The 20,418-nt window shown below is 40.9% G+C and overlaps 1 protein-coding gene across 7 annotated transcripts in view; it reads left to right on the plus strand.

Moving 5' to 3' along the window:
• The window catches only part of ZZZ3 (zinc finger ZZ-type containing 3), a 125,729-nt gene that overhangs the window by 63,118 nt on the left and 42,193 nt on the right, over positions 1 to 20,418 (plus strand). The gene's annotated exons all lie outside the window — the stretch shown is intronic.

Genomic DNA, 20,418 nt, shown 5'->3' on the forward strand with positions numbered 1-20,418 from the left:
GATTATATAAGCTACGTAAAAATACTGATATGAGGAATCTTTGTAATGTTTTTTTGTTATGACAGTTGCCAGATCATGGTATGTAACAGACCAAAGTATTAAATCTTGGTTGTGGAACATAATAATCTTTTTGCCATGCATTACAAATAATTCATATTTGTATATGGTAATTTGGTGTCCTTTTAGCATAGATCTCCCTTCTGAAATTTTTTTCTGTTTTTTTTGTAAGTAATATCGTAATATTGGGTTTAATAGAAACATTGTATCTGAGCATTTTATTCATTATTTTGTGCAATGCTCTAGCATTGTCATATATTTGAAATGTTTGAAGTCCAATTTGAGAAAGAAAAACAGCTCATAAAAGTAGAGTTGTTTAACTACAAGTGCAAGAAAGCAGAGCATGTGTCTTGAGGAAATACCAAAACTCAAGAAATGTGCATTTTTACAAAATAATATTCTGTTATATCTATTCTTTCCTTTTTATTGGTCCTTTGGCAAAAGAGATACTCTCTTAAGCTTAGCTGGTTATTGATGGTGAAACATATTTTCCCATGAATTCATTAATGTTACTTTTTGGTAAGATCTCCCTTCATGATGATTCTGAAGGATGCTGTTCCTATCCATCAGTTGTTAAAAAAATGATGTTCCATATTCCTAAATCTTGAGAATGACAGCATTACAGTTTCGTGAGTTCCTTAGGATATACAAAGTCCTTTGAATTTCCATAGCAGTTGCTTTATTAGGACAGTGTTCTCAAATTAATGCCTCATTGGGTGACTTTGGGCAAAAGGAAATCACTTCTTGCTTTTTTGCCTTGTTCCAAATCTTTTGAAAAAGTACCTTTTGACATTTCACTTTTAACTCCCTCCCCTGCGAAGAAAACAAATTACGAGAAAGGAGAAGAGGGAGCATCTTGATTAATACTTTGGTTAGAGATAATTTAAGGTAAATTGGGAGAAGGTGTTTGATCATGTCAGATGTAATCTGTTTCAGTGAAACTCTTTTTCTATGCTTTTTGTCTAGAGCCAAGAGATGGTTGGATATAATGTTGGCTCTTTTTAACCCAAATTGTCATTGTTAAAAATAGCATTATATTACCTGTTTAAGTGCTTTTAAATCTCAAATATATTTCTGGCAGTTTAAAAATGTTAAAAGGCCCTTGAGGTAAAGGGGAAAAAAGACAAGTTGGGTAGATGGATTGCTGTTCTGTACACACAGATGTACATATTCCCATTAAGTATTTTTCTTCTTCTCATGCTGGAAAATTTCTGCACATAATTGCCTTTTGAAACTAGGAAATGGGCATTGCCCAGCCTACACAGAAATATCTCTACCACTAGTGAATGAGTACTTCCTGGGAGCCAGTTTAAAAAAATACGTATAAGTTATGAATAGAAAACAATGAGCATGGCATAATTCTTTGTCTGGAGCCAGCAGGAGAGAGCTCTTCTTTATTCCAGTTGCAACTCTCTTCTAAATTAACATGGATTATTTAATCAGAAACCTTCTAGCATTTAGCTAAGTTTTATCCATCTTGTTTGTAAGGATAGCACCTATAGGGTCATCTAAACACTTGTAAATGATTGAAAAGATACTGTGTGTAGAGTCTTATTCTTAGACCGGATTCATGGTAATTAGGCCATAGGCCAGTGAAATTAATCTGCAAATGTTTTAGGTACTTGTACCCTGTTTCTTCTCTTCTCCAGGACATAAATCTACAGTGTGCTTGTATATATTTGTTTTTCCAAATGGAAAACTCCTCTGTGAGCAAGGGACTAATGAGTATCTTTTTCTCTGGCAAGAGTTCAGCTGTGGATTGTTTTACCAGATGTGCTTTCTCAAAGATTAAGGGATGGGGAATCAAAATAAATATACTTTATCTCAAACGCTTTGATCTCAGAGTTGATGAAATCTCTTATAGTGGTAGATAATACCTAGTGACTCCCTTCTGGGCCTACATAGCCAGACTGACTGTGGATTGCCCTTTCTGTTTGGGAATTGACGTTCTTGCTGATTTTTGAATCAGAAGAACTGAAACTGATCTCTTAAGTTTGAAGTTCTGACTCCAGGGAGAGCAGGTGTGGAAGAGTTTTATAGGCCCTGGTTTTTAACATCCAGAGATTTTTCTTCCAATTCAGAAGATGCTCACTGGAAAAGAAATTTTCAGATGAAAATGTGGTTTTCTCTGTTCCCTCTGAATTCTCATTATACAAGAATATTTTAAAAAATACATATTTGAAGGGCCTTGGAAAGCTTCATTTAATGATGATGTAACCTTTCATGAACCAGATAGAGGGTGAAAAAGCTTTAGGGTTTCTAGATTCTTGAGGTCTTGCAAAAGGTTAACTCATTGATAACATTGCTAATGTTTATACCAATTTTTAAATTTCTACATAATGAAAGTATAAGAGTAAGAGTGCTTATCTGAGAGTATTCATGTAGTTTTCAGGTAAGATCTTATTTTCAAGCCATATTAAAGAATATATACAAGAATTGTAGTTTCAAGTTTGGTCCTCTGAAAATGTTAATGTACTAAATAATTATGTTTTTTTGGTGAACCAGGCTTAAGATGAATCATTTGATATCTTCATCAATTTCAGAAGTCTATAGAGAAAGTCCTCATCAGATTCACTTCTTGTGAGACTATGTTTGTTAAAGTGAATTCTTTCAAGGAGCCAGAAAACTCGAGGACTAGGCATGGATTTTGCTTACAAAGCACTAAAGGAGTCATCCTGGATAAAATAATTTTACATTTGTATTGTGCTTTGTAATTTATAAAACATTTTCGTATTTGACATAACAACTCAGAAGTAGACAACATAGGTGCATTGTGTAGTTTACATTTCCTAACTCATGATTAAGGCTTTTAGGTTGTTTATTTAAATAATCATGATAAATTGCTGGTAGAAATGGGATTAGAGCTTCTAATTCATAGTCTGAACTACAAGTAGTTAACTCATCCAATAAGAATTTACTCCATGGACTTTCGGCTTTCTACGTTGAGAACTCTCATGGAGCAGATCTTGGGTACTCGGTTTTCAAAATGCTTTAGCCCTAGTCTATACACTGTAATTGTCATCATGATTATCTGTTTTTGTCTTTTAGAGAAGCAGCATTATAAATAAGTAATCTGTTCTTTTTATTGAATGAAATACATTCATGTTCATTGCAAAGAACATTTTGTTAGTATGACTGTGAAGAATAACTGGCATGTACAAACTAGGGAATAAAAACTACAGTGAAAGCTTGACTTTAAAGAGAGGATTTGGATAATTTCCAAAAAATACATGGGGGTGGAGTTTATCGTGTGGTTAGGTGTATTAAAGTTAGAGATTACTAGGAAAAACTATGCTTGGTGTACTTTTTCAACTCACTGGAAATAGTTGTGTATGGCAGGTGGGCTGGGGCTGTGGTCTCTTCTCCGAGTCCCGCATGGAGGGGGAGACGTGAACTGGTTTGTGCAAGTTAGGAGGCACTTCTGGAATTAAGAATACTGAAAGACAGACATAAAATTAGATTAAAAGCTTGGGCTGGGTGTGGTGTCTGCCCTCTGACTTGAGGGACAGAGAGAACCTGCCCTCTGATGGAGGGACAGGCACAGAGAGAGCCAGCTCTGAAAGCTGTTTATTATATACTCGAATTATAGCAAGTTACATCACGTCTGCGTGGGCCTTCGACATCATGAGATCCATCCCTTTAACACTGGGTGGGAGAGTCAGACTGAGTGGCGTCCAATCTCTTGACTGGTCCTGCCTTCAGGGCGTTGCTTTGCCCTCTCTCTGAGTTTCAGCTGAGGTAAATTAAGCCAGTGTTTTCTAACAGCCCTTAACAGTTGTGTAATCCTGTAGCCAGATTGCCCCCACGAGGGAGATAATTGGGGCCGGGGATCAAGACCTGCTGCCTAGGTACATACCCTTGAACAGGAATCCCTAACCTTCAGTCCCAGGGCCAATGCTCTAACCATTGAGCAACTGGCCAGGACTCTTTGGAAGGGGGGCGGGGGCGGCGCTTGCTTTCTGGTTTGGAGGCTGTGTCTCCTGTAAGTTTCCAGATATCTAAATCTGAATGGAGAAATGTTACAGCCAAAGGTGATCCTGAGTAGGGGGGTGAAAGGATTGAGAAAAGACTGATAAGAGAATGAAAGCTGGGTCTTGGTGGGACACTGCTCCCTGATGAGGAGACAGTGCCAACGCCTACAAGCTGTGTCTTTATTTTATAGCAGCTGCCACGAGTTAAAGTAGGGGCGTGATCAAATTGTTTACAGCATTCTCGTGAGTTCCAACCCCACTCAACTACATGCACCTGAACTCTAGCACAAGGCACGTGGGGCCACGTGTTCGGACCATAGGTTCAAGCTTACAGCCACAGCCGTTGGCTATGATTGTGCTGGGAGGGCCCTGCCCTCCAGCTGGGACTTGCATGTGGCAATGAAGGACCCTGTCCTTTCATTAGTCCCAGGCTTGAACCTGGCCAAAACACTGTAGCCGCGCCCCACAGAGAAATATAAGCTTTTCCTTTATATATGACTAGTGCCCCGGTGCACGGATTTGTGCACATTGAAAGGAAATTAATTAGAAGGTGGCTGGTGGGGCAGGTCTGGGTGAGATGGGCTGGACATGCCCTGGGGCCAATCTCCTACAGTCCCTCCCCAGCCGGCCGCTCCTCGGGCGGCACTGTGGCTTGATGGGCGTATGCAGAGTGAGCGGGGTCCTTCCAGCACGTGGGGTCCCTAGGCCCGGCCTGCGGGGATTGGGTCGAAACAGGCTCTCTGACATCCCCTGAGATGTCCTGGATTGGGAGAGGGTGGTTCTTGGATGATGCACTCTGGAATCGGGCTCCCTCTTCTCTGATTCCAGGGTGTGTCCCCTTGAGAACCACCACTGCCAAGTCACTTTGGCAGCTCCTGCACTGAGTGTCTGCCGCCTGGTGGTCAGTATGTGTCATAGCTACTGGTCAGAGCATCTGCCCCATGGTGGCCATTGCACATCATAGCTACTGGTCGGATGGTCACTTAGCCTTTTATATATATAGACTAGAGCAGGGGTCCTCAAACTTTTTTAAACAGGGGGCCAGTTCACTGTCCCTCCGACCTTTGGAGGGCCGGACTATAGTTTAAAAAAAAACTATGAACAAATTCCTATGCACACTGCACATATCTTATTTTGAAGTAAAAAAAACAAAACGGGAACAAATACAATATTTGTATTTGCATGTGGCCCGCGGGCCGTAGTTTGAGGACCTCTGGACTAGAGGACTGGTGCATGGAATTTGTGCACTCGGGGTGAGAGGGGCGTCCCTCAGCCCTGCCCGTGTCCTCTTGCAGTCTGGAACTCTTGGAGGACGTCCGACTGCAGGCTTAGGCCCGCTCCCTAGGGATGGACATCTTTAGTGCTGCCACGGAGGTGGGAGAGGCTCAGTTGGACATCTTTAGTGCTGCCACGGAGGTGGGAGAGGCTCCTGCTACTGCCGCTGTGCTCACTAGATGTGAGCCCAGCTTCTGGCTGAGCAGCGCTCCCCCTTTGGGAGTGCACTGACCACCAAGGGGCAGCTCCTGCATTGAGTCTCTGCCCCCTGGTGGTCAGTGAGTGTCATAGCAACTGGTTGTTCCGCCGTTTGGTTGATTTGCATATTAACCTTTTATTATATAGGATAGATAATAAGTATTCATTAACACCTTTCGCACTGCTCACGAGCTTTCTCGTGTTTCGCACGCCATCTGTTAAGAACTGCTCACGAGTTTTCTCGTTTTTCACGCGCCATCTGTTATGGACCTTAGATGTCAACACACTGTCTTGTTCACATTGAATGAAGCGATCTCATTGGTGGAAACCGTGCAGATCAATCTATGAAAAACTATATAATTGCACGAACCCATAAAGCATTGCAGTTACATTGTATTTTTTTCATTCGAATAGTCTTCGTCTTCAAGTTCCTGGCGCTTTTAGAAAATGTTTTACGCAGTACTATACGTTAAAAAAAAGTACTAGGAACTTTAATTGTTAAATTGCTTAATTGTTTTTGTAAATAAAGATGTTATAATTATTGAAAAACAACACCTAAAGTGCATTATGATCTGTAGTTATGATGATTTAAATAACGTGCAGTTTGCCCAAAAACGTGCGGTCCCTGGCATATGTCATAGAGATTTCTATGCGGTATGAAATGTGTTAACAATAAAACTCATTTTAAAGCAATTACCATTTATTTGAGACTTAATGGAAGCTTTAGCATTAGGAAATTTATTTCATAAGTCTTATAGTAGTTTCAAAATGTATTTTTACCCATTTCTGAAGAAGACAGTATACTACATCCACTATTTCTGTGATGATTCATGTTATCAGATATAATATATAGTAATTAATGGGAAGATCTGTCTTGTGACCTTTATACCTCTCCTTCCTTCCCTCCCTGTTGTCAGGACCAGCTAGCTACATTGACTAATGACCCGCTGCCCTGACACCAAGCAATCAGTGGAGACCATAACCTACCTACCTACCTACCTATCTCCCATCCTCCTTCCCTTCCTCCCTCATTCCTTCCTTTCCTCCTTCCCTCCCTCTTGCCTGTGGGGGTCTGTTTATCCCTGTTTTATCTGCTTCTATTTGTCTCTTTATTTTTTTATTTTTTAAAAATATATTTTATTGTTTTTTTACAGAGAGGGAGAGAGATAGAGAGTTAGAAACATCGATGGGAGAGAAACATCAATCAGCTGCCTCCCGCACACCCCCTATTGGGGATGTGCCCGCAACCCAGGTACATGCCTTTGACCGGAATCAAACCTGGAACCTTTCAGTCCACAGGCCGACGCTCTATCCACTGAGCCAAACCGGTTAGGGCTCTTTATTTATTTTTTTAAATGTATATTTATTGATTTTGGAGAGGAAGGAAGAAGGAGAGATAGATAGAAACATCAATGATGAGAGAAAATCATTGGTCGGCTGCCTCTTGCATGCTCCCTGTTGGGGATCGAACCTGCAATCCGGGCATATGCCCTTGACCAGAATCGAACCTGGGACCTTCAGTTCGAAGGCTATTGATCTATCCACTGAGCAGAATTGGCTAGGGCCTATTTGTCTCTTTAATCTATGATTTTAACAGGGAGATTTGTAAAGTAAGAGGAGAGAGAGTAATTTGTTCAGGGCTCTCTCAGGAGGCAGAAATCTCTGTAGTGTTATGATTTAGTTTTCACATGTCTAGTAATATTTATCTGGTGGATATTGTAAATATATTGTTGAACATCTGGATTTTGTTCTTGTTAGACCCCCAGATCAAGGACGATGGGACAGGTACAGAAACTCACCAAGGGGCAAAGCTGAGAAAATAAGAACCTCACCCCAGGGTAACCTGTTTTCCCCTAGCAAATCACTGGTCATGTGATTTGGACCCCTGATCTTTCATTTCTTTAGTCAGGCGGTTTTGGAGTCTTTTCCTCCCTAAAGATAACATCTAGGCCTCAGCTGTATTTCAACTCCAGGCCCAGAAAAGCAGCAAAACCAGATGGGTGATGTTGTGGCTGTCTTAAGACCAGCTACATTGACTAATGATCCCCTGCCCTGACACCAACCAATCAGTGGAGACCATGACCCTGAAAGAGCACACCTGGAAAGATGATGAATATTCTATTAAGACCCTCCCCTGAGACCTCCCCTAAGATGTCCATCTGCAAGAAAGAGATAAATATGCTCAGGACAAAGGACTCAGTGCACTCTCTTTCTCCAAGGAGCACACCCTTGACATTCCCTTTCCCCACAGGATGTATACCCTAACCTCTAAGGGACCCCGGGCTGGCCCCCTGAACCTGTCTCCAAGGCCCTCTTTTCTCTGTGTAGCCCTTCCCTTTGAATAACCCCGTCTCCCATCCTGTTTTTCCTTAAATTCAACTTTTATTTTATTATTATTTTTTTATTTTTCTTAAATTCAATTTTTAAAAAATCAACATCTGAGATCACTATTTACCCTGCTCATGCACCACTGACTTTAACCATTCAGTTCTCTTTTTGTTGTTGTTGTTCTCTTTCTTTAAAAAGTGTTGAAATTTATTCCGACAGGTAGTTAATTTACTTGCTAATAAGCTTGATCCTCTTAAGGCTTTTGTTTCTATCTGTATTAGGGGTAAGTCCAGAGTAGCCTGTATTCTAAGTTTAGTTTACTTCTCAAGCATGGCCTTTCTAGTGCCTTATTTAAAAAGGTCTTCATTCTGCCCTAGCACTCTCTCGGTGGAAAGAGCGTCGGCCTGCGGACTGAAGGGGGTCCCAGGTTCGATTCTGGTCAAGAGCACATGTCCGGGTTGTGGGCTTGATCCCTAATGGGTGGTGTGCAGGAGGCAGCTAATGAGTGATTCTCTCTCATCATTGATGTTTCTCTCTCCCCCTCTTCCTTCCTCTCTGAAGTCAATAAAAATATATTATAAAAACAAAAATGTCTTCATTCTGTCTGGTTGAAACCTGAATGACTCTGACCTCCTGAGAACATTGATGTTGTTCCTTGTATAGCTCCTTGATAGTTGTTCTTTGCTAGGTCTTTCACCAAAGGGGACCTCTAGGCAGATTTCTATGTTTTCTGTCTCTTTCTGGTTTGCTTCTTTATCTTTGGTGCTCTGCCCATCACACTCCAGCTATCTCAGCGTCACCAAATTCTTTTCTATCTCTGCTCATCAAGACCTGTTTCATAATACGGATGGATCCTCCATGTAGCAAGTAAGTGTGATCATAGGGCATATCTTACTTGTTTGCCCCCTCTAACAGATCACAGCCTTGCACTGCCTGTTGTGCAATGTCTAATAATAATTGTTTATTTTCTCCACTTTTCTGGTTGTGTATAGCAGGAGGGTATTTGGTGTTACTGTGTCATGACTGGAAGATTTTAATTTTGATTTTAATATGCATCAAGTGTGTTTTCTGTATCATACTCATTTCCAGTCTGCTGGTTGACAGTATGGAAATTACTGTATTTTTTCCTTTTTAATTTTTCAATTTCAGTTGATGCACAATATTCTATTAGTTTCAGGTGTATAACCCAGAGATTAGACGTTTATATTCAAAAGTGATCACTCCGATACATCTAGTACCTATCTGACACCATGCCTAGTTATTACAATACTAGAGGCCCGGTGCATGAAATTCATGCATGAGGGGGGGGGGTCATTGTCCCTCAGCCCGGCCTGCACCCTCTCCAGGCTGGGACCCCTTGGGGGATGTCCAACTGCCTTCAGGATTGGGCCTAAACCGGCAGTTGGACATCCCTCTCATATCCCTCTCCTAACCACCTCTGCCGCCCCTAACTGCCTCTGCCTCCTGCCTGATTGCTCTCAACCGCCTCTACCTGCTGGCCTTATCACCCCCTAACTGTTCCCCTTTTGGCCTGATTGCTCCCAACTGCCCTCCCCTGCTGGCCTGATCCCCCTAACTTCTCTCCCCTGCCGGCCTGATTGCCCCTAACTGCCTCTGCCTTGGCCCCACCACCATGGCTTTGTCCAGAAAGGCTGGACGGAAGAGATCCAGTCTAATTAGCATATTACCCTTTTATTAGTATAGATTATTGAGTATATTCTCAATGCTGTACTTTACATCCCACGACTGTTCTGTAACTACCAATTTGTACTTCTAAATCTGTTCACCTTTTCCATTCCCTTCTCATCTGGCAACTATCAAAATTTTCTCTAGCAGCCTAGCTGGTATGGCTCAGTGTATAGAGTATCAGCCCATGGACTGAAGGGTCTCAGGTTCAATTCCAGTCAAGGGCATGTACCTCAGTTGCAGGATCGATCTCCGGCTCTGGTCAGGGCATGTGCGGGAGACGGCCAGATGATATAGCTCTCACATCAATGTTTCTCTCTTTTTGTCTCTCTCCCTCCCTTCCACTCTCTCTAAAAATCAATTGAAAAATATCCTTGGAGGAGGATTAACAAAAAAACAAAACAAAAACAAGTCACCCCCAGCCTAGCTGGTATGGTGGTGTGGTTGAGCGTCGACCTATGAACTAGGTCATGGTTCAATTCCAAGTCAGGGCACATGCTGGGGTTGCAGGCTCAATCCCATGTGAGCCATGCAGGAGGCAGCGATCAATGATTCTCATCATTGATGTTTCTATCTCTCCTTCCTCTCTCTCTGAAATCAATAAAAATGTATCTTTAAAAAATGTTCGCTATATTTGTGAGTCTGCTTCTGTTCTGCTATGTGTTCTCTCTCTTTTTTTAGACTCCACATATAAATGAAATCATATGGCATTTGTCTTTCTCTGACTTATTTCATTCAGCACAGTGCCCTCTAGGTCCTTCCATGTTGTTGCAGAAGGGAAGGTTTTATTCTTTTTTATGACTGAGTCATATTCCATTGTATATATGCACTGCTTCTTCTTTATCCATTCATTTATTGATGGACACCTTGGTTGCTTCCGTATCTTGGTTTTTGTAAATAATGCTACAGTGAACATATGGGTGTATATATGTCTTTGTAATTTCGAGTTTTTGGGTACCTTTTGGTAAATATCCAGAAGTAGAATAGCTTTGTCCTTCTTTGTCACTATGATAGCCTTTGTTTTATGTCTATATTATCAGCTTTTTTGTTTTGTTTTTTTCCTATTTTCTTGAAATACTTTTTCCAGTCCTTTACTTTCAGTCTCTGAGCGTCTATCTGAAGTGAGTCTCTTAGGTATATCGTATGTAAGGGTCTTGTTTTGTTAGTCTTTCAGCCACCGTATGTCTTTTGATTGGAGCATATAACCTATTTGCATGTAAAGTAATTGTTGATAGGTAAGTGTTTATTGCCATTTTATTCATAATTAAAAATTTCATTGATTTATTTATTATTTTTAATCTTTATTGTTGAAAGTATTACATAGGTACCCTTTTTTTCCTCCATTGACCCTCTTCAGCCTGCTGCTGTCCTCCTCTCCCCCCCTTTTATTGATTTTAAAGAGGAAGGGAGGAGAGAGAGATAGAAACATCAGTGAGAGAGAAACATCAATATAGATTGGCCTCCTCCTGCATACCCTACACTGCGGATGGAACACAAAACCTGGGCATGTGCTGTTACTGGGAATTGAACCAGTGACCTCCTGGTGCAAGAATAGACACTCAATGATTGAGCCACATTAGCTGAGCTATTATTTGCATTATTTATCTTCTTAAAGAAGACCCTTTAACCTTGTAATACTGCTTTGGTGGTAATGAACTCCTTTAGGTTTTTCTTGTCTGGGAAGCTCTTTATCTTTCCTTACATTTTAAATGATAGCTTTGCTGGGTAGAGTGATCTTGGTTGTAGGTTTTTGCTTTTTATCACTTTGAATATTTTGTGTCAATCCTTTCTGGCCTGCAAAGTTTCTCTTGAGAAATTAGCTGACAGTTGGGAGCTCCCTTGTAGGTAGCTAACTGCTTTTCTCTTGCTGCTTTTAAGATTCTCTATATTTAACCTTTGATGTCTTAATTATGATGTATAAGCCTCATTTGGGGTGAATTTTTTCTTTTTCTTTTTTGCTGTTCTGATTGGATGTTTTTGCTGTCTTGTATTCCAAATCACTGTTTGGTCCTTGGCTTCGTTGACTCAACTGTTGAGTCCCTGTAAATTGTTCTTCATTTCAGTTAGTGTATGCTTCATTTCTGACTGGTTCTTTTCTATGGTTCTCATGTCCTTTTTGAAGTTCTCACTAAGTTTATCTACTCTTCCCCTAAGTTCATTGAACATCCTTACGACCAGTGTTTTGAACTCTACATCTAGTAGATTGCTTGGTTCATTTTGTTAGTTCTTTTCCTGGAGTTTTCTTCTGTTCTTTCATTTGGGAGATGTTTCTTAGTTTCCTCATTATGATAGCCTCCCTGTGTTTATTGCTATTTGTTAGAGCTGCTACATTTCCTGGCTTGTTTGAGTGGCCTTTTGTAGTAGGTGTCCTGTGCAGTCCAGTGGCATGGCCTCCTTGTTGCTCAGCTTTCTCTGTATAAACATATTTTTGAATAGATGCTAGATATAATTTAAAAATGATAAGACATGTCTTATGCCTTTGAAATTATTTTGAAACTACATGTTATACAGATAGCTTAACGGATACGAAGCTTATCTATATTTGATGTGTGTTGTCTATTAGAGTATTAGTTTATAACTAGAAATTACTAGCTTGTTTTTACCATATGAAACTTCTATGTATTTGCAATTCCAGAATAGAATGTGAATTTTTTAAATGTTACAGTTATTGTTTCTTAGAATTTGTGATCTAAAACTCTGGAGTAGGGAAAATATGTGACTCTTGAGCTGACTGGTAGTTAGGATTTTTTCTAGATGATTGTTAACTTTTATAACATTAACCACAATGCAGTTGCATTCAGCTTCCTTTTTTTATGAAGGAAAACTCAAGAAGTCTGTCAATAGATTTAGAAAAACAGGAACTAGAAAAAGTTGAAAGGTCATCTTTTAAGGTTGATTACCACAAGAAATCTGGAAAAACAAACCATTTTTTGAAGGAAATATGGATTAAAAAAATTACTGACACATTCTTTAAAAAATTTACTATGAAATCCTTTGTATGGTAATTCAAAAGGTATTCAATTTAAACACAGCTGTTAAAATCCAATAACTAGTATGGAACCTCTTTAGTTTATTTTAAAAACCTACAAGGGAAATAAAATAGAGGTAGTCAGAGCTTGTTGGTTGCAGAAATTAGAAACCCATTCAAAGTATGTTTTTAAAAATTCTTTTTAAATAGACAATTTATGATATCCAAGGTCAGGAAATAAAGTCTAGCCAGGCTTCAAAAGATTACAATCTGTCACTATTTACTTACTTCAGCTTCTCTTTGTGCAGTGTAGACTGGTTTTTCTCTTTTTGCTAATGTTTTTTGCATACTTTTCATTTTCCCTAAGTTCAGTTTGCAATTGGCAATGACTTCCCACTGTGCTTATCCTTGTCCCAAATCTACATGACCTTTCTTCGCCAGAGCCTCTTCACATTCTGTAAAGCGAACCGGTTATTGGCTGTTTTGTATATTGACTCGCTCTGGGTCAGGTTTCCATTCCCGGTGAAATTATAAATGGTCAGAGGTGGAGTTGTTGAGAGGAGGGGAGGAGAAGTCAAGTCTGTCTTGGAATGTTCTTTCCACAAGGATGTCTTCCTGGAGAGATGGGTGGACTGTCAAAACATGCCCATTACAGACCATTTCGTGTTTTGGGTCAAATTGTATTCTTGACCAGTTGTCTACAAAATGGATAATGGAAGCCCTTATACATTGCTGGTGGAAATGTAAAATAAAATGGTGTATCCATTGTAGAAGTTCATTTGTTGGTTCCTTGATGAGTGAAACATAAAATTACCATATGATCCAGCAATTCTACTGAAGAGAATTAAAAACAAGTATTCAAATAAAAAATTGCACACACATGTTCCTGGTAGCCCTCTTCATAGTAGTCAAAAGGCAGGAACAATTCAGATGTTCATAAATGAGGTGGTATTGTTACAACGGAATACTATCTTACCTAATAATAGAGAAACATGTAAATTGACTGTACCTTTGCTACACTAACGAGCCAATCAGGAGAGTATGCAAATTAACCCAACAAAGATGATGGTTAATTTGCATACATAGGTGGGAGCGGCCTGGGCCCTGGGAACATCCTCGGGACCCAGGCCGCTCCTAGCCTGTAAGCTCCTGCATAGGCCCTGAGCAGCTGGGGTCCTAGAATGACCCCGGCCACTCCGGGCCTACGGGCGCAGGTGCCAAGCAGATGTTCCCGCCCCATGGCTGCTTGCATGTATGCAGGCGCCAAGCAGCAGCCTGGATCCATGCCCCCCAGCCCAGCACCCATCACCCGGGGCAAACAGGCCAGGCCAGGCCTCCCCGCATCGATCATGTACCGAAAAGAACAGGCCTCCCTGCGATTGCTCGCAGGGTGAACAGAACAGGCCTCCCTGAGATCGATCGCAGGGCGAACAGAACATGCCTCCCCGCTAACGATCGCGGGGTGAAGAGAACAGGCCTCCCTGCAATCACTGGTGGGGTGAACAGGCCAGGTCTCCCTGCTATCGCTCGCAGGGCAAACAGAACAGGCCAGGCACCCCTGTGATCGACACCTGCGATCGATCACGGAGCATACAGAACAGGCCTCCCCCAATTGCTCTGGGGTGAACAGGCCAGGCCTCCCTGGGATCAATGGCGGGGTAAACAGAACAGGCCTCCCCGCGATCAATTGCAGGGTGAACAGGACAGGCCTCCTTGCCATCGCTGGCGGGGTGAACAGGCCAGGCCTCCCCCAATCGCTCCGGGGTAAACAACAGGCCACGCCTTCCTGCAATCCCAGGCAAAGAAGCCTTTCCGCTGACCAGCCTGCGCTATGTACCTGTTTGGATGGGTGGCGCAGATTCCGGAGCCTCTAGCCTGCAGCCACGGGAAGTCTCCCTCTTTCCAGAGTTAGGAGCACCAGCCTAGGTCCACCTAGCTCTGGGCCCTGACTGCCAGGGTGAGTTCCTGCAGGCTGGGGGTTTGATCCCTAGGCATTAGCAGTAGGAGACCAGTGCCTTTGTTATTGCTGTGTGTGCAGGTTTTAATTGAACAAATGCCCGGTGGTCCTGGGTGCCAGCTTAGCAAAATCTTTTAGGAGGAGAATTCTGTCTGGGTTTCCTCAAATTCCCTCAGCCACTACTCACCCCTCTGTAAAGGCGCAGAACAAGTGAGGCCCCTTAAATAAAAATCAGAAGTCTCCAGCAGCAGTGGGCCGCTCTCATCATAGTCATTTGGACTGGATGGCATTTGAGTGTTTATCTAGGCACCAAGACAGGGAACACACAAGCTCAAGTCATGATCTCTGCCCTTAAATAATTCACAATCTTCTTAGAGTGAGTGGCTGATAAAAGCGCAGTAATGACATCAGAATGTAAGGCAATAATACAGAGAGGAACAGAAGCAATTGCTAGGATGATTTTCCAACAAATAGTACAAAGAGTATGTGCTGTGAATTAAATAAAAAAAATATGTGTGGAAGTAGCTGCTTCATGAGTATGGGATCCCTTCCTATTTTAAAGGAAACTGAGTTCCATATGAACTGTGTAATATGCTATGATATCTGAGGCACAGGACAAGGGAGGCCCCAAGGGTACTATGCTTTGATGTTTGAGTCATTCTTTATTGTTCAATGTGATTTATTTCTGCACGCCTCAGTTTTGTAATAGTTAAATTACTAGAATAACACATCTTGCTATAAAATAGTACTAGAAGAGCAAATGATCAGGTCACATTTATTGTTATTTTCTATAAATGAACACAATCTCTGGCATGCTAAAGTGATAGGTATTATAGAAATATTCAGATAGGGAGACCTACAGGCTTGATTACAAGTTAGGCTTACTATCACCACCCAAATTTATTGCTTAAAAAAGCAGGGAGCCAACTAGAAACTGAACCAAATATAAGCCAAGCCCTTGAAGGGCAAATATAAATTGGATAAACTTTGCTATTACAAGAGCAAGAAGAAAAAATTCAGATGCAAGGATGAGAAGCACACTGCATCTACTCTAAGTTGCTGTTAAAGAAAAAGAATTGTATACTATGAAAATACTTAATACAGATTGTAAAGAGATTTGTTCAAAGAGGATTTCCTACAGTAGGTGGTATTTCAGTTAATTTTTTTAAATGTGAAGAGGTTAGCTCAGGGGTGGGCAAACTTTTTGACTCGAGGGCCACAATGGGTTCTTAAACTGGACCGGAGGGCCGGAACAAAAGCATGGATGGAATTCAAAGTAAACATCATTACATAAAAGGGTACGGTCTTTTTTTTTTTTTTTAGTTTTATTCATTTCAAACAGGCCGGATCCGGCCTGCGGGCCGTAGTTTGCCCACGGCTGGGTTAGCTAGATAAGAAAAAGGTGTAGGGGTCCCAAATTGCAGAGGGTGCAGGCGGGGCTGAGGGACTCCCCCACCCCCGTGCACAAATTTTGTGCAGCAGGCCTCTAGTCTGTATAAATAAAAGTCTAAGCGAATGTTCGACCAGTAGTTGTGATGCGCACTGACCACCAAGGGGCAGACGCTCCAACCGGTAGATTAGCTTGCTGCTGGTTCCGGCTGATTGGGACTGAGCGAGACAGGCCGGACATGCCCTGGTCGAATCCATGCACTGGGCCTCTAGTTCAGCCATAAAAACTAATGAAGTACTTCTACATGTTACAACTTAGATGAATCTTGGAAATATTATGCTAAGTGAAAGATGCCAGACACGACAGGTATTTATATAAAACTAGAGGCCTGGTGCACGAGATTCATGCACTGGAGGGAGGGGGTCCCTCAGCCTGGCACCCCTGGGGGATGTCCCCCTGCTGGATTAGGGGGGATCGGGCCTAAGCTGGCAATCAGACATCCCTTTCACAGTCCAGAGCTCTCACAGTCTGTGGGGGATGTCTGCCTGCTGGCTTAAGGGAATCGGGCCTAAGCTGGCAATCAGACATCCCTCTCACAGTCCAGGGCTCTCACCAGCCGTGACCCCGGTGTCTGGCTGAGCAGTGCTCCCACGCACTGTCCACCAGGGGACAGCTCCTGCATTGAGTGTCTGCCCCCTGGTGGTCAGTGAATATCATAGTGACAGGTCATTCTGCCGTTTGGTTGATTTGAATATTAGGCTTTTATTATATAGGATATCCAGAATAAGCAAATTTATAGAGACAGAAAGATTAAAGGCTGCCAGCGACAGATGGTTCCATACATTGTGAGTACTAAACATTGCTTAATTTAATTTTATGCTTTAAAATGGATAAATGGTTAATTTTATGGTATATGAATTTTAATACGGTAAAACGAATGCCAAAAAAAATGTATGGGTGAGGGATATGCATACCAGGGATGCTTGAGATAATCCACTGGGAGATAGGAAGAAATACTATTTAATGATTCTTCCTCATTCTTAGGAATTTCTGGGGTTCTTTGTATATGTTTATAATGTATATAGTAAGTGTAGTAAAGCATAATTTTAAGTAAGCATGCATAGCAGAGAAGCACATGCCACAATTTTTAGTTTTTGTTTTTTGTGTGTTTTTTTTTTAATAGCAGAGGTAGTTTGTGCAAAAAAAAAAAAAAAAAAGAAAAGAAATTGATGTTTTTAACAAGGAAAAACTGATTACTGAGCAGTCATTACTTTTTTGCCTAAGTGTTTAGAGGGAGTTTTTAAAGATATTACCAGTAGCTATCTCTTGAAGTAGACAGGTTATCAAAACCTAATAATATATTTAGAGAAACTGTAGTTAGTGCTCAGCTGGCATTCGCTAAGCAGTCTTGAAACTAACTTGGGTTAGCTAAATTGTGTGGTGTTATGATTGGACATTTTAAGTACAACTATTATTCCTAAGAACATCAAAGGGTTCTTGGGAATTAGGGACTTGTGACTATTCTTCATACTGGGAAGCTGTGAAGCCAATAGTACTAATGATAATAAATACAAATACTGAGTATTTAAAGAGAAATCAGCTTTTTTGAGGAAAGGAATTAGATGTTTTTCAAGTTCAGGGATAGAAAGTGTGCCTGGCCAATTAATGAGAATTCTCTAAGAGGTAAATGTTAGTAAAATAAAAAAAGAATTGAGAGTGTATAATGTATGTAGACTTTAAAGCCCTTGGGAAGCTTTCATATTATTATGGTTATTTTTAAAAATGTGATTAAGAAGAAATAGTTTATTTGAGGGGGCCTGTGACATGCAGGTATTGCATAGTGTTTATATTAGGTAGCATGCGAATATTGATTTACTAAGCTTTATTTTAAAAACAAAAAGAAGTAGAATGTTTTTTACCTAATAGATATTAGATCCTCACTCTGCTGGACTCAACTATCATTGCTTAAAAATGTTTTGGAACTCAGATTTTTTTTAACAGTTTGCAGAATATCCCCAGTGACAATTCTTTTTGAAGGATATTTTCTTTTTACTAAGATTCTTAATCAAGCCCTGGCACATACCCAGGTTTCAGGTTCAATCCCATTTGGGGGATGTATGGGAGGCAACCCTCTCTCTCTCATATCAGTGTTTCTTCACAGTCTGGCCAAAAGCAAAAAAGATTCTTAAGTTTGGTGTAGAAATATGACATGGAGAAATACATATTCTTTGTGTCAAAAATGCAGTCTACATATATAAAAGCCCAAGTGACTGTTAAGACCGGTCGACCGAATGACCGGTCTCTATGACATGCACTGATCACCAGGTGGTCAGTGTGCTCCCAGAGCCAACCTTCCGCGGTCGGCTGACCTCCCATGGTCTCTCCCCCTGGCCTGCCAACCTCCTGTGGTCCCTCCCAACGGACTAGGCAAGACGGCCCTGATCGGCCCCGATCACCAGCCAAGCCAAGTGACCACACCTGTGCACGAATTTGTGCACTGGGCCCCTAGTTATAAGTAAAGAAACTGATGTTCTTTCATCTTTTACTAACCTGAACTAAATGTGATTCATAAACTTGGCTCTGAAAATTTTCAGAACAACTTATGCCATCTTCTTTCCTAGGCTTTGAATTTCTTTCTTTAGTTTTATTTTGGCTGTGAATTTCTTGAAACTAGGTACCAAGTTTGTTGTACTTGATATATTTCTCCACATTGATTTAATCATTGTCAAACTTTTTAAAGATTCAGAATACTTTATGGATTTTTTTCATCTGTCTCATTTTTCTAATCATCATAGTAAGAAATTCTGTGAAATCATACTGTTTATAGACCATCCTCACTGATTATATTGTGCAATTCTGCATCTATATAATTTTGAATGACCCCTGACTATTCCAAGTTCATTTACTGTGGTGGTGGGATCGCCAGTGTTTTGGTTAACTTAGAAAGAAGGCTTCTTTGAGTTATTTGGTCTGCTGATCATCAGTTGTGAATGCAGAGAGAAAATGAAGAGGGAGCAACTGGGGAACGCACCTGTGGAGGCTGTGCTGGCTGTGGATGGCTCTACCTTTGCCGCCATGCTGTGTAGTTTTCATTCCTGTCATCCTGTACATTAATGCTGCTCTGTAGAATTACTGTTCTTTTTACATTTGACTTACTGATACTAGAAGTGCATTATAACTTTGGCCATGGTTAGAATCTGATATTATGTTTTGAATTGAAAATGGATAAATGTAAATATTGTGTGGGGTTTGGAACTTTAAGGCAGGCACATCCCAGACATTTCCTCCCAGTCTTTCCTGTCATAATGTGGTACTTGCTTCTAATTTAGGATAATGATACAGTAGTTAAAAAGTCATTTAATTAATGGGTTACGAGGATAGATTTAGGGTTCAATAGTGGGAGTCATCTCCTAGGAGTAGTAGTGGCAGAGGAGTAGAAGTGATCTCTCTGTAGTATTTGCTTCCTCAAAAATTTTCCCTTAAAAAAATTTGTGTGATATCTCATGAATGTGACAGTAATGAAATATTTACATACAGATATAGAGTAATTATGAAATCAAATAGCTTTTAATTGTTAAACCACAGTCCAGGTTATGAAATAAAATATTGACCTCACTCTAGAAGTTCCTAGTAAATAGTTCCTCAGTTACTCCCTCTTCCTCTTCTCAAAGATAACCACTATCTTACTGTTTCAAAATTATTCTGCTATTTTATAAGGTTAATCCTCCCTAGCTTGCTCTCATTGAGCAATGGTTAGAGCATCCGCCCCGGAACCAAAGGGTTCTGGATTTGGTTCCAGTGGGTGAAAGGCATGTAACAGTTGCAGGTTCCCTGGCCTGGTGGGGGCATGTGCTGGAGGCCGCCGATTGATGTGTCTCTCTCACATCAATGTTTCTCTCTCTCCCTTTCCACCCTCCCTTCCGCTGTCCTAGAAATCAATGGAAAAAATATCCTTGGGTGAGGATTAGAAAAATAAAATAAATATAAGGTGGTTAAACCACCTATGTGTGTGTTTAAATAAAGTTTTTAGTTCAGTTTTTACACAATACTGCTTGTACTCAGTTGTGATACATTATTTTTTTCTGCTTAGGTCAACATTTAGGTTGTTTCTGGGCTTGGTTTATGAATAAGGCTATTACAATGTACATTGTGTATATTCAAGAGTTTCTTGAGGTTACATACCTACGTATGGGATGTCTACATATGGACATCTTCAGCCTTTTTTAGTTCATTACAAACAGGTATCCTACTCTTCTCTAAGGGGGCTATTTACTTCCTGTTCACTTTATTCCCCAGGTGTAGCTCTTCAGGATCCCAGGCCAAAGCATAGGCGGATTTCCCAGAGCCTCTACCTTTGGTTAGCCCTGGACTCCAGATTTGATCTTCTACCATTTAAAGCACTGCCTAGCCTCTCAGCCACCTCTTCTGGATCAGTAAATTGCTCCAGGGCAAAAGTGCCTCCAAAAGTGTTTTAACTTTCTGGTTTCCATCTTCTCATGGTTCTTGGCCTGGTAATACCTCATGATTCTCTTAGCTCCTTGATACATTTAAGAGCTTTTAAATATTTTTTTTTTCCAGCTTGTCTTCA

The sequence above is a fragment of the Myotis daubentonii genome, chromosome 3 (genome assembly GCF_963259705.1).
Source record: "Myotis daubentonii chromosome 3, mMyoDau2.1, whole genome shotgun sequence".
Classification (NCBI taxonomy): Eukaryota; Metazoa; Chordata; class Mammalia; order Chiroptera; family Vespertilionidae; genus Myotis; species Myotis daubentonii.